This window comes from Piliocolobus tephrosceles, chromosome 9 (assembly GCF_002776525.5).
Source record: "Piliocolobus tephrosceles isolate RC106 chromosome 9, ASM277652v3, whole genome shotgun sequence".
Classification (NCBI taxonomy): domain Eukaryota; kingdom Metazoa; phylum Chordata; class Mammalia; order Primates; family Cercopithecidae; genus Piliocolobus; species Piliocolobus tephrosceles.
This window is the reverse complement of record NC_045442.1, coordinates 83,312,581-83,326,404: the sequence shown is the minus strand read 5'-3', so window position 1 is coordinate 83,326,404 and position 13,824 is coordinate 83,312,581. Positions and strand designations below refer to the sequence as shown.

The 13,824-nt window shown below is 41.6% G+C and overlaps 1 protein-coding gene across 1 annotated transcript in view; it reads right to left on the bottom strand.

Moving 5' to 3' along the window:
• LOC111551970 (arf-GAP with GTPase, ANK repeat and PH domain-containing protein 11) overlaps nucleotides 1-13,824 on the bottom strand; it is a 52,554-nt gene that overhangs the window by 23,901 nt on the left and 14,829 nt on the right. The window contains 2 exon segments of the mRNA XM_023226052.2: nucleotides 10,416-10,482; nucleotides 12,363-12,533. The gene's annotated coding sequence lies outside the window, so the exon portion shown is untranslated.

Below are 13,824 nucleotides of genomic sequence, written 5' to 3'. Positions count from 1 at the left end.
ATTAGGTGCCTGTAGACTATGCCCAGTGATATGTGCATTAGGTACAAACTCCCTAGCTGTACTGACATTGACTGAAGCTGTGAGGTTTCACAATGACACGTCAGCCAAATACAGATGTTCAGATTTACCATTTATCAAGAGGTCTTCACACTATCAATTACGCAATTATCATTCTACACACAGGCAGTAATAAAGGGAGTAAAAAGTCACAGCCATGGCTCGGGAGACCAGTGAACCTCCAGAAGAGTCCAGTGGGTCCAGAAGCCATTTGGATGCTGGTCGGAGGCTCCTTTTGGGCAGAGATCACAGCAGCAACCACCAGGTCTGGAGAAGTCCTTAGAGTTCTCATGGACAAAGCTTCTGAAGGCAACTTACACAAGACCTTGTATTTGCTGGTTTTATGATCCTCTGCAGATGGGTCTATTCTCACTATCTCAGCCATCTTTCACTTCCTTTCAGTTCATTTCAGGTCTCTCATGATCCCAGGCAGCAGTAGTTATTATCTTATCACTTCAGTTCATTCCTTATGTTTATCTCTTTGGGGATGAGGGGACAACTTCACTGTCAACTTAATTCTACCGGAGATGAGTGACCCCACTTTAAGATATCAGGATCACAAATTAGTATTACCTATCATCAGGGCAGACAATAGCTACCACCTGGGGCTGAAAGCAGGTAACTCTTTTTATTCTGAAAACATTCTGTCTTGATTATGGTGACAGTTGCTGCAAGGGACTTCCTTTCCACAACCTGTTTTTCATAAGGTTTGAGTCTGAACTGCTAACATTCTACTGATTTCTGGGTGAAGGGACTGACTGCACCATCCTAGCCTGTCAGAGAACTTTCCCCAGTACTTCCACTGTAAGAGTTTTCCACCTTGTCCAGAACTACAGTCCATCAATCCCCTCATTTTCTCTCTTAAGAGAATAAACAGGCTGGGCGCGGTGGCTCACGACTGCAATCCCAGCACTTTGGGAACCCGAGGCAGGCGGATCATTTGAAGTCAGGAGTTTGAGACCAGCTTCACCTACATACTGAAACCTCATCTCTACTAAGAAAAAAAAATTTAAAACACACACACACACACACAAAATTAGCCAGGTATGGTAGCGGGTACCTGTAATCCCAGCTACTTGGGAGACTGAGGCAGGAGAATCGCTTGAACCTGGGATGCGGAAGTTGCAGTGAGCCAAGATTGTGCCACAGCACTCCAGCCTGGGTGACAGAGCGACACTCCTTCTCCAAAAAAAAAAAAAAAAAGAGAGAGAGTGAATAAACAACATATCTCACGTACACACGCATACCCCTCTTACCCCAAATACCAAACACACAAAAATCCAATCTGTCTCCTTCTACCTAAGTAATTTTACATAGTCACTTTCTCATAATTACCTTAAGCTCCCTGACTTGCTGCTTGTCCTTTCTCTGGCAAAATCAAATCCCTGGATGAGCCCCACTTTGTGTTTCCTCAATGGCACCACTCAGCTGAACCAGAAAAAATATCAAAAAGTGGTAAGAGATATCATCATACACTCAAATTACTTACACAAAAAATTGGCCGTAAATGTTTCCAGAAATCAGTAAAAGTTTTGTTTCTCCGATGACACCATTTCTTCAGGAACCCAACATGTATAACCTATCTTTTCTATGTTCTTATAACGTTTATTCAACTTCTCTCATCTGATATCTTGCCAAATCATTCAAGGAGAAAATATATCCTATTAGGCAAGAACCGACCATACTCCCATCACCTGAGAAAAGAATATGCACAGGATGCACCCACCTCCCCTTTCTCTGCTCATCATGTCAGAAAAAGTATCCCTCCTTTTGTCACAAGGCAAATCTGAGATAAAAGATTTAGATGGCCTGTGATTCCAGCATTTGGGGAGACCAATGCAGACAGATTATTTGAGTCTAAGAGTCTGAAAGAAGCCTAAGTAACTTAGGGAAACTGCATCTCTCAAACAAATACAATTAGCCTAGCATGGTGGTGTGGTGGCACATGCCTGTAGTCCCAGCTACTCAGGATGGGGAGCACTGAGGTGGGACGATCACCTGAGCCTGGAAGGTTGTGGCTGCAGTGAGCCATGATAACACCACTGCACTCTAGCCAGAGCAACAGCTATTTTTAAAAGGATCTTCTCTGTTAAAAATAATCAAATAAACAAGTGGCCCTGAAGCCGAGGTGGCTACAGTGCACCCAATTCCTCCTTAAACAAACCAAAACTTGACTCAGTGTAAATAATAAAAGGAAACCTAAGCTTAACCAATCAGAAATCAACAACTAACATCTAACTACAGGCTTTCCACTGTAGTGTTTCAAATGAGGCCACTGCTCCACTTCACCCAATCAAGTATTTTCCTTTTCTTCCACATTCACCATACACAAGTTTTCTCCCACCCTCCCTAAGCCTCTCTGTTGGACCTTTGAGCTGCTTGAAGTCTGGGGCTGGGTAGTATATACATTTCTGAGTGCTCAAATATATTTTCGAATGTTTCAAAGTGTCTAATTGTATCTTTTAACAGCTCTCATGATTACGTCATTGTTTCTGGATCCTCAAGTTCTACCTCCTTCATTGGATTGATTCTTCAGTGTGAGAACACATTCTCCTCTACCATCGTAAAGACTCTCCAAATATGGGCAGTTTCTTATAAAACTATACATACTCCTATTACGTGATCCAGCAATTGCACTCCCTAGGTCTTTATCCACATGACCCAAATGCTTATGTCCACATGAAAACCTACACACAGATGTTTATAGCAGCTTTTAAAATAGCTGCCAAAACTTAGGAGGAATCAAGATGTCCTTCCATAGCTTAACTGATAAATACAACTGTGGTATATTTAGAAAATGAAATATTAATCACCTCTGAAAAGAAATGAGCTATTGAGCCATGAGAAGACACTGAGGAATTTTAAATGCATATTACTAACCGAAAGAAGCCAATCTGGAGAGTTATTTACTCTGTGATTCCAAGAATACAACATTCAGAAAAATGTAAAACTATGGAGACTGAAAAGATGGGTGGCTTCCAGTGGTTAGGAAAAGAAAGACTAAATAAATAGAGCACGAGATTATTACAGTAATGAAAATATACTGCAGGATATCATAACAGCTATAATGATACATTCATTAAACATTTCATTCTCATTATACATTTCTCCAAACCCGTAGAATGTGAGCCACCAAGAGTATCACTCTGGGTGATGATGATGTGTCAATGTAAGTTCACTGACTATAATTATTCTACTCTGCTGGAGGAGGTTGTTCGTGGAGTGACCCGAGCGTGTACAGGAATTGAGGGCATATGAGATCTCTGCACTCTGCACTCCATTTTGCTATACACTCAAAACTACTCTAAAATAATGTATCTTTAAAAATCTATATCACATAGCCCTTTTCAAGTATCCAACTGCTCAGAGCCAATTCTATTAAAGCTCAGAAAACACTGATTCATAAGCTAGTTCTGACCCAACTGGCAAGAAGCAGGAAAGACCCAGGCCAGGGGAGTATATTGCACATGTATGCACCGGGACACTGGAGGAAGCTTAGAGGCCCTTTAACCTGGTCCTGAGCCTGCTGAAACTGCAGTTACAGGCACAGATGCCTGGGGCACCAATCTGAATCTGCCAACATCCAAGGCCACATGAACACAAATTCGCAGTCTCCTCTGCGATCAGGAGCTAAAGATGTTAGGCCATGACTGGACTAGGATGGGAGATCAACTGAGAACTATAGATTCTGTAGGCTTTTGTTGTCTCTTCTCACCCCCAGCAACAAGTGATGAACACACACACACACACACACACACACACACACACACACACACACAGACACACACCCCATAGTGACTAACAGGATCTCCCTCCAGGCGACTTGTAGAGAGGGGAGCAGAAAACATCCCAGGGACCTTTCACAGCTACTTCCTTGAGTCCCCTTTCAGACAGTGCTGTCTAGGCCTGTCTCAGACCAAGCACCACCACCCTGATATACAGAAGCTGGCATCCTTACCTGAAATTCAACATCAGGAAATGATCTCTTCTACTTAACACTGATGAAAATATCTCCAAGCAATGACCTCATTGGTAGGGGTGGAGTGGGGGAAGTTTCTTAAAAAGTGAGGCTTCTGCCCACCACCTAGAGAACCTGGAAATTTCCGTCTATGCCACAAAGTCCAAATCACTGGCCACTGCCCCAGTGGTGGCAGATTAGAACATCTCTCCATTATATCTGGGTTTCTAGTCCATTGAATGAAATGGCTTTTCTATTACAGGGACAGAATAAGGGATCAAAAGGGTCTTACAACTGAACTCCAGTGTACAGTCTGCACAGACACTAGGCTTGTGCAAATATGACACAGTGAAGTCCCAGGACCCTTAAGCCAGCCGAATGTACTGAATTTCAGGAAACAGTGAGATACATTCAGCAAAACAGTAGGCTTCATGCTGAAAGAAGTCAATCCAAGAAAATATCTCACACACACACACACACACACACAGAGACAGCCTAGTGGCCAATAGGTCCTCTCACCAAAAACCTGCCATCAGGAGAGCAGAAAGCCTCCCAGGGATCCATCACTGCACTTTCTGGAGCTCCTTATCAGATGGCCAGCTCCAGGACAGGACTGTTTATCCTGGTCCAGCCTAAACTGCTATCATCCTGTGATGTGGGAGCTGGCCACTTCACCAGAACCTCTGTGTCAGAAAAATTTCTCCTCCTTTTAAAATAATGAGGGAGAACCTTCAGACAGTGTCCTGATTAGGGTGGGTGGAGAGGGGGTTTCCCTAGAAAGTCAGGCAGGGCAGAGCTGAAGCCCTCTGGGTTAACTGTGGGCTTTTGATATGAAGGGAGGTAAGACTGGACAGGTCGGGGGTTAGAGAGGGGATGGACTAGGGTGTGCTAAAGAACTCCACTTGGGCTCTGTACACCAGGGAAAATGACCATAAAACATCCCATCTTCACTGCTCAGAGAAGGCTAGATCTGCTGTGAGCTAGAAAGCCATGTGGGGGCAGCTGATGAGTCATCGAATAGAAGAAACTTGAGAGCTGTGTGTTCCACAGGCCTCTGGTCCTTGTTCAGGCGGCAGGGCACTGTGAGATGTGGCTCCTTGGCCCCTTCCAGCCACCACCTTGACTACATGCTACAGGGAAAGACACTGAAGCCCAAGAATGGGGTCTTGCTCACCACAGGATGACGGCTCAGTGCAGAGCCGAGCTATGGCCCAGGAGGCAGAAGGTGGGGATGACCCAGGCTGGGCTGGGGGATCCAACGGAACATGCACTTGCTAAGAAGCTGTGGACTACCAAGATGCCTTGGGACCCCAGTCTGGATCTAGAATTGCAGCAAAACAGGCTACTATTAAAAGTTCTTGGGAAGCTAACCCACTTTTGCTACCATCCACAGGCAAACCAACCAACCCCCACCACTTCCCACTCCCTGTGAAAGCCACCTGCCCCTCTGATCGACCACAGCACAATGGTGTCACTCCCTAAGGCACAGGTAGACAAGGCATCCAGCCATGCACACTCCAGGGCCCACACATGTCCAGAATACACTGGTTCTTGTTGAGACTCCACTCTTCCAACTACAGACAAAAGCTCCCCACTCTCCTCAGCCACTCCCAACAACTGGAGGCCTGAAAACTTTCATGCACGCCACTATGGTCTAAGCCACTTGTGGCAGTTTTGATTTTCATTTTCCTGGTAATCAGTGATGTTGAGCACCTTTCCATATGCCTTTTCACCAGCTGGATGGCTTCTTTGGCTAAATGTCTATTCAAATCCATTGCCCATTTACAAATCTGCTTTTTGGGGGCTTCTTGATGGTTTTCTTTTTTTTTTTTTTTCCTATTTATTTATACAAATTCCTTAGCTATTTTGAGTATTTGTTAAAACAATTTTCAATTCCACTGTCCAGTTATAAATCTGCTTTGTTGTTGTTGTTGTTGTTGAGATGGAGTTTCGCTCTTGTTGCCAAGGCTGCAGTGTAATGGTATGATCTCAGCTCACTGCAACCTCCACCTCCCAGGTTCAAGTGATTATTCTGCCTCGGCCTCCTAAGCAGCTGGGATTACAGGCATGTGCCACTATGCCCGGCTAATTTTTGTATTTGTAGTAGAGGTAGGGCTTCTCCATGTTGGTCAGGCTGATCTCGAACTCCCGGCCTCATGTGATCCATCCGCCTTGGCCTCCCAAAGTGCTGGGATTACAGGTGTGAGCCACTGTGCCCAGCCAATCATCCCTTTGTGTGGGTGTGTGTGGTTTTTTTTGGCGGGGAGCGGGGGAAGAACAGTCTCGCTTGTCACCCAGGCTGGAGTGTAGTGGCGTGACCTCGGCTCACTGCAGCCTCTGCCTCCCAGGTTCCAGCGATTCTCCTGACTCAGCCTCCTAGGTAGCTAAGATTACACGCACACACCACGTGCCCAGCTAATTTTTGTATTTTTAGTCGAGACAGGGTTTCACCATGTTAGCCAGGCTGGTGTCAAACTCCTGACCTCAGGTGATCCACCCACCTCAGCCTCCCAACGTGCTGGAATTACAGGCGGGAGCCACCACTCCCTTTTTGTGTTTTAACATCAGTTGACACTCATATTTTAAAATAATAATAATGAATGGCGGTACCTTAGAACAAGGGAATTATACCTCTTCCTCTTGTCCTTATCCTAGTGCAGACATTTTGTCTATAAAATGTTATTCACAGATGAATTCATGAGAAAATTACTGTGAATTTTAAATCCACATACAAGCATATGCTCATTCATGAATATTTCAATAAAATAAAACTAATAGCGATAAAGAATCCCAGGGTTGAAGCAGTTTCAGGAAAAATAAGATGGCAGTATGAAGTAAAATAGCAAAAAATGGTTTTTTTAAATGGGTATATTTGTGCCTATAACTTTTTTAAAAATTATAGCATTAGACAATGTATATATATATATCCACATACATAAAGCAATGGAAGTGGCATTGTTTTCATACTAGTCTGGAATATATATATGTATAATGTGGTCAGCAAAATAATGGCCCCCAAAGATGTCCATAGATTCCTAGAACCTTACATGAAAACGGTACATCATGCATGTGATTAAGGTAAAGACCTTGACATGAGGAGACTACCCTGGTGCTATGGAAGGAACGTTGTGTTCCGTCAATGTTCATGTGCTAACATCCTAACCCTCGAGGTGATGGTATTAGGAGATTAAGCCTTACGGGGGACTCTGCCCTCATGACTGGGATTAGCACCTTTATTAAAGGCACAAGGGAGCTTGTTTGCTCCTCTCATCATGTGAAGACACAGCAAGAAGGAAGCCTCCATGAGAAAGCAGACCTTCTCCAGACACCAACACTGCGGGCACCCTGATCTTACACTTCTCAGCCTCCAGAACTGTGAGAAACAAAGTTCTGTTGTTTACATGCTGCCCTGTCTAGTGCATTTCCTTGTAGGAGCCTGTATGGATTAGGACAGTGGGCTCATGTGGATGATGATGGCGTCTCCATTCAGGACTAAGTAAGCACATGAGTCCTTAACAGTGGAAGGAAGGGGGAAGGAAAGAGCCACAGAGACACGTGGCCATAGAAGAAGGGCCTATGGGATGCAAGGTTGCTAATGGTGAGAGTGGAGAAGAGCCCAAAGCCAAAAAACGGAGGCAGACTCCAGAATGTGGAAAAGGCCAGAAAAAAGATTCTCCCCTAGACCCTCTAGAGATGAAGGTAGCCTTTCCAACACCTAGATTTTAGCCCAGGGAGATCCACATCAGACTCTGACATACAGGAGTGTAATCAGTTTGTTTTATGTCCTCACATGGTGGTAGTTTGTTGTAGCAGCAATGGACTAGATGGACTAGTAATATATAAATACACACACACACACACACACACACACACACACACACTACCCCCCTCCCCACCCACACACACAGAACTACATATATCCTGCCCTTCAAAACTGAAGCAGATAAACTATACGTTAGCATTAACTTAGCTGGGTGTGGTGGTGCACGCCTGTAGTCCCCGCTACTCAGGAGGCTGAGAGGGAGGATCACTTGAGCTTGCGAGTTTAAGACCAGCCTGGGCAACACACTGAGGCCACATTTCAAAAACCAACAAACAATAACACAAATCTTTGATTAAGCTCATTTCCCAAATTTGAAGAGGAGATAATTATTAGATAAAGAAGAGAAAAGAGAAAGGTAGAGCTGCTGACTTTTGTGGTGGAAGCACAGGCCCAGGCCCAAACACACTCCTGTCCTCCTGGCTTTCCTGTCCTTTCTTGTAAGAGACACATGAACCTCTCAAACTGAAGCACGGATCACAGATCCATTCTCAGAACTCAATGCAGTTTTGTGCTATGATTTTTTATACATCCGTGTCCTTGTTTCTACCTCCCATTCCCACCTCCCTTACTCTAGTTAGAAAAAAAATGGCTATTACCAAATATGAGTGTATCTTCATGTACTAATGCCAACTGATCACCAGCTGGTTTTCTTCTTTTACAAAGTCATAACTCTTTAGGCTTTAACGTGTCTTCCAAGCAATAGAATGCTATTTTCCAGTTCATTAACACAAATTATATATTTAAAATGAAGACTTCACAAGTTGATTTCAATAATATATTAACCAAAATAGACTGGCCATGGTTCAAACTGACATTTTAATTAAATGTGATGATAGGTTGAGTAACCTAGCAGTACTCTAACATGACTTTTCATTGTGGCTTTCTCCATATTATGCTTAGTCTGAGGCATCCCTAAATGACTCAATTGTAATTCCCCTTCTTAACAATGAGATTTATCTTTACAAAATAACTTATTTTCTTAAAATTACAAGCTAATTCTATAGTTCATGCCTACATAATCTCACTAGATATCAGCTGTATGTGTACACACATACATATAGGTATTTGTATATACACATATTACATAATTTCTAAAAAAACTTATTAGTAGGGTACGACCACAAAGACAAAGAGGCTTCATGTAATGTGATGGAAACACAATAGCAGGACAAACACCAGGCTGCTGTGAGGGCGGTATTTACCGTTGCTGCTGTAAAACTTGGAAAAACATAGATAGTGGATATTTAATCCCCATAACAGAAAATTTAGGGTGCAGAAAACTTCCCACAATTTTTACAGAGAATATCAATAGAAAGACATTCAATGCAGGGAATACACAGTGTGACAGTATACAAAAATAAGCAGGTTGATGGTTTAGATTTATGAGTCAAGAGACAGAAATAGTAGATGATGTCATAATTCTCCTTTTATGGAGTTAGGAAAATTCTTCATTTTATATATGGTCAGGTGCTTTCAAATGTCAATGAGAAAAATATTTAAAGGAAGAATCAAATCTAAGTTTGTGGAGAGATCTTTATAAAAATGACCTTCAGGCCAGGAACGGTGGCTCACACCTGTAATCCCAGCACTTTGGGAGGCCAAGGTGGGAGGATCACGAGGTCAGGGGATCGAGACCATCCTGGCCAACATGGTGAAACCCCATCTCTACTATAATACAAAAAATTAACCAGGAGTGGTGGCATGTGCCTGTATTCCCAACTATTCGGGAGGCTGAGGCAGGAGAATCACTTGAACCCAGGAGGCAGAGGTTGCAGTGAGCTGAGATAGTGCCACTGCACTCCAGCCTGGCAAGAGAGCAAGGCTTCATCTCAAAAAAAAAAAAAAAAAAAAATTACCTTCATTCTGAGAAAGTATAATCATCAACACATTCTTGAGCACAACTATGCACACATGCACTTCCGCATTCACAAGCCATGCTGCGTGCACACACTGACGCCCCTAGATTCCTTCTTTGAAGAGATGGTGTCTTGGTCTGTCACTCAGGCTGGAGAGCAGTGTTAGGATCACAGCTCACTGCAGCCTCCAACTCCTGGGTTCAAGTGATCCTCCTACCTCAGGCTCCTGAGTAGCCTGAACTACAGGAATGAGCCAAAATGCCCAGCCAATGTTTTCATGTTTTTGTAGAGATGAAATCTTGCTATGTTGCCCAGGCTGGTCTTGAACTCCTGACCTCAAGGAAGCCTCATGCCTTGCCCTCCCAACGTGCTGAGATTACAGATGTGAACCACTGTGCCCAGCCACCATATTCTTTATTAAGAAGAAAATTTGTTTGCTGACATGTAGGCCAGGAATTGATAGATAATAGTTCATAAATTACTAATTTACAAGTCAATATAAATGAGCTGAGTAAACACAAAATAACAGCATAAATTAATAAACAGTTTACGACTTTCAAGTTTCTTTTTTTCCTTTGAAACGTAGCTCTGACAGAGACTACTACTTGTCCATTAGATGGAAAAGTCAGAGGTGGTTAAAATGTCAGAGGTACACTTATTAATACCTTGCTGCCTTTTGTGTAGCTTCTTCTCAGTACTTCACCAGTTGGGACTGACTCACCTCTCCAGCTGGGTTCAGGAGCCAGACAGGAGCACGCAGAACTGGGAATCCAAAGCCATCTCTGATACTAAAAGCAATGAAAACATAAATAACCAAACATATTATCAAGAAATGAATAAGAGATCAATATCAGGTACAGCAAGAAGAGAAGAAAGCATTAAATCTGCCAGGCTTTCATTCTGACAAAATAATTTACAACACCCATGTCTCTATCTGACATATGTGAATAGAAAAAGAACCTAAATACCCGGTTAATTGCAAGATGAAAATGAAAAAGAACTCTTGCTTATTCACCAGTGTACAATTGAATCTGGGCTACTAAAACACTTTCCTGCACTGACTCTCTCTATGTAACACATGCTTTATCGCCATTTGGAAATGGGATTTCTTGCTTTGATTTAAATATACTTCCTTTGATTTCTTACTTTAAGTATACTTTTGTAACATATTCCCAGCTACATTCTCAGTACAAATTTTCAGGTGTAAGTAACTATTTCTGCTTTTGATAAACAGATAGTATAATTGGTGAAATAAGGTACACTCCCATGCAAAGGTGAGAGTACAAAGTAAGACTCCAGAGTCAAGTAAAACGTAACAGTCAAGAAAAAAAGAGGTAAGTAATTGGGCAGTGGAAAATCTTGTGTGTGGAAAGAATGGATCTGGAAAACTGTTCTTTCCTAAGAGTTCAGCAGGATTTGGATGGTAGAGAGCTTTGTGTACAAGGGTTCCAGTTCCACACAGTTTAGGTCTAATTTCAAAGGTAACTTCTAGTGCAACCTGTGACTCACCCTGTCCTAAAGTGCCATATGTAAAGGGTTTGGAGATAACCCACAGGCAGCACTGTGAACTCCTGACAGCCCTTCCAGATAAATACCAGGTCAGTGTCTACAGCTGATGACACAGAGCAGAAGATCTGAAAAATAATACTTCTTCAGCCAATGGACTGCTAGTCACTATGATTTAGTGTAAAATACTGTATTACATATGTGTAAATTTTTAAATTGCAGTGTTTCACATTGAAGCAATTAAATATAAAATCCAAATGTTTATTCAGCTTAAAGGCAACTTAGAAATACTGATGCCAGATAGAAAGATGCTTTAGCCCCAAGTTAGCTGTTTGGAAATGTCACAACTAAACCAACAAAGGGATCTTGAGGCATAATAAGCGCTCACACATTTTCAGCTATACCTCTGCTTGTCTTGAATATGAAAACCTAAGCTGCAGTTATGCCACAGCACAGAATGTGTTATATTTTACATCACTGAGCCTTAGTTTACAAATGGTAAAACATAGGGAAGGTAAACTCTGAGGTTTTCTTAAGGAGCTGTTACATCCAACAGACTCAGGAAAATCTTTGCCAAATGTCCCCGGTACATAGCTCCTCCTTACTGATGGGCTCAACTGGGAGAAGCTATGCATGTCTCAATTTTCATACGCTCAGAGGCAATGAAGGATTCTTAGGATAAGGTAAGGGATATAAATGACACAGCACACTGAAAAGACTGTAATGTTACTTCAGAGTGTTGCAAAATAAAGATCACAGATGGAAGTTTTAGTTCATTGAAGGATGTAACCATGTACATTTCATTAGTGTGTTTTAAAGTCTTATACTGCTTACATTCTTATGTGGGAAAATATATCTTGTTTGTGCTTTATGGATGAAATGTGAACAGGCAAAACTAAAAATAATTTTACAACTCAAATCACCAGATGTTAATGGCTCGTAATTCAACCGGAAATCTGAAAGATAGTATCTGTTTCATTGTGATACCAAGTATCAATGACAAGGAAGATTTTATTTGTGGTATTTAAGTGTAGGCCTCTGGAACAAATGACTTGGTTCATAGGCAGCACGCCCACTGCTGAACTGCCATGGCCTGACAGCCTGTCTTATCTGCCAAACTGCTCATTAGGTTTAGTAATCTTCACCTGTGCCTCCAGCTTACCTTTCAGCAGGTAATACACATCAGTCTGCTTTTATCATCTTCTGCAGCGAGCTTCCAACACTCCTTTAGCAGTACAGTGCCCCTGCATCCGCAATCCTCCAAACACACTTTGTATACACGTCATTATTTTTCAACTGTCAATTCAGCTTCCAACGTTGAAGGCTAGCTTAGCTTAAATAAAGCAAAAATACAAGACAGAGAATATGCAAAGTCAGTCCTGCACTGTAAATATTAAGTGGGCTGACCAATCATTTAATTTTTTGACATTAAAAAAGAATACATTCACCATACATATTTAATATTTAAATACAGATTTCAGAGCGTATTTCGGAGTGGGGCACACGGGACAATAGAGCAGAGGATTTCTCTCCCAATTGTCTCTGTCCTATCCAACCTTTGCTACAGGTCAGAGAGTTCTCCAATCTATAAATATACAACAGAGATAATGTGGCAACCAGGACACAGAGACTTACTAGAGTACTGCTCAGCTCTCTGCCTAGGCCTGATTCTGCTGATCGCTGACAATGAGCGCTGTGAAATTTAGAGGCAGATCAATACACACACGCACAAACACACAAAAGAGATACTTCATGGGCAAAAAGCACCAAAGATATAAAACAAAATGTCTGAAAGACCATAAAACAACTTCTGATGAAATGCTATTTGCATTTTGCAGAAACAAAATATTCACCACCAAACCTACAATTAGCTTAAAAATTACAGTAAGTGCAGTAATTTTGGATCCCACCTCCAATTCATACCTTATCAACATGTAATAATCACACTGCATCTAAAACAAAGATGGACAGACTTTATATGCTGAATACAACTTGTACAGTAAGAAGGTAATTTTTTGAAATACTGTGAATACAACATTTGTATGCCATGCTCTACTTCACAAGTTAAAAGAAAATATAATCATTTCTACTCTCAAAATGTATTGAAATAAAATACAGAAAAGGGTATTCTAATACCAGTTAACATTAAGAGAATATATCTCTAAACCAAAGATCTTGGATCTTCTAGAAAGACAAAATCAACCTGTATATACTTGGGTAAGAAAAAAAAATTAAGAGATCAAGAAAGGAGAGAGGATGTTAGCATAGAATCATCTCCAAAAATGGCTTTCCGATGCATCTGACCAGTTTTAAAGTCCATTTGTTTTTCCTCCTTTAGCATCAACAGCCTACATTACCAAGGAAATGCAAAATAATTCAATTTGTACATTAACCAGCTAATCTAGAAATGGCAATATAGTCAATGAAAATACAAAGAAATAGAAAAATGTCAAGGAATTGTTTAAGATGTTTCAGATGACATAGCATAGGGAAAAAATGATCTGATAAACACTGGAAGAGTTAATAAGCAAACTCAGGCATGGTTCCCTAACACCACACTTCAAAAGACCTTACAGCGAGAATAAAGGAATAACCCTTTTAAAAAAAATCTAATTTTAGAAAAC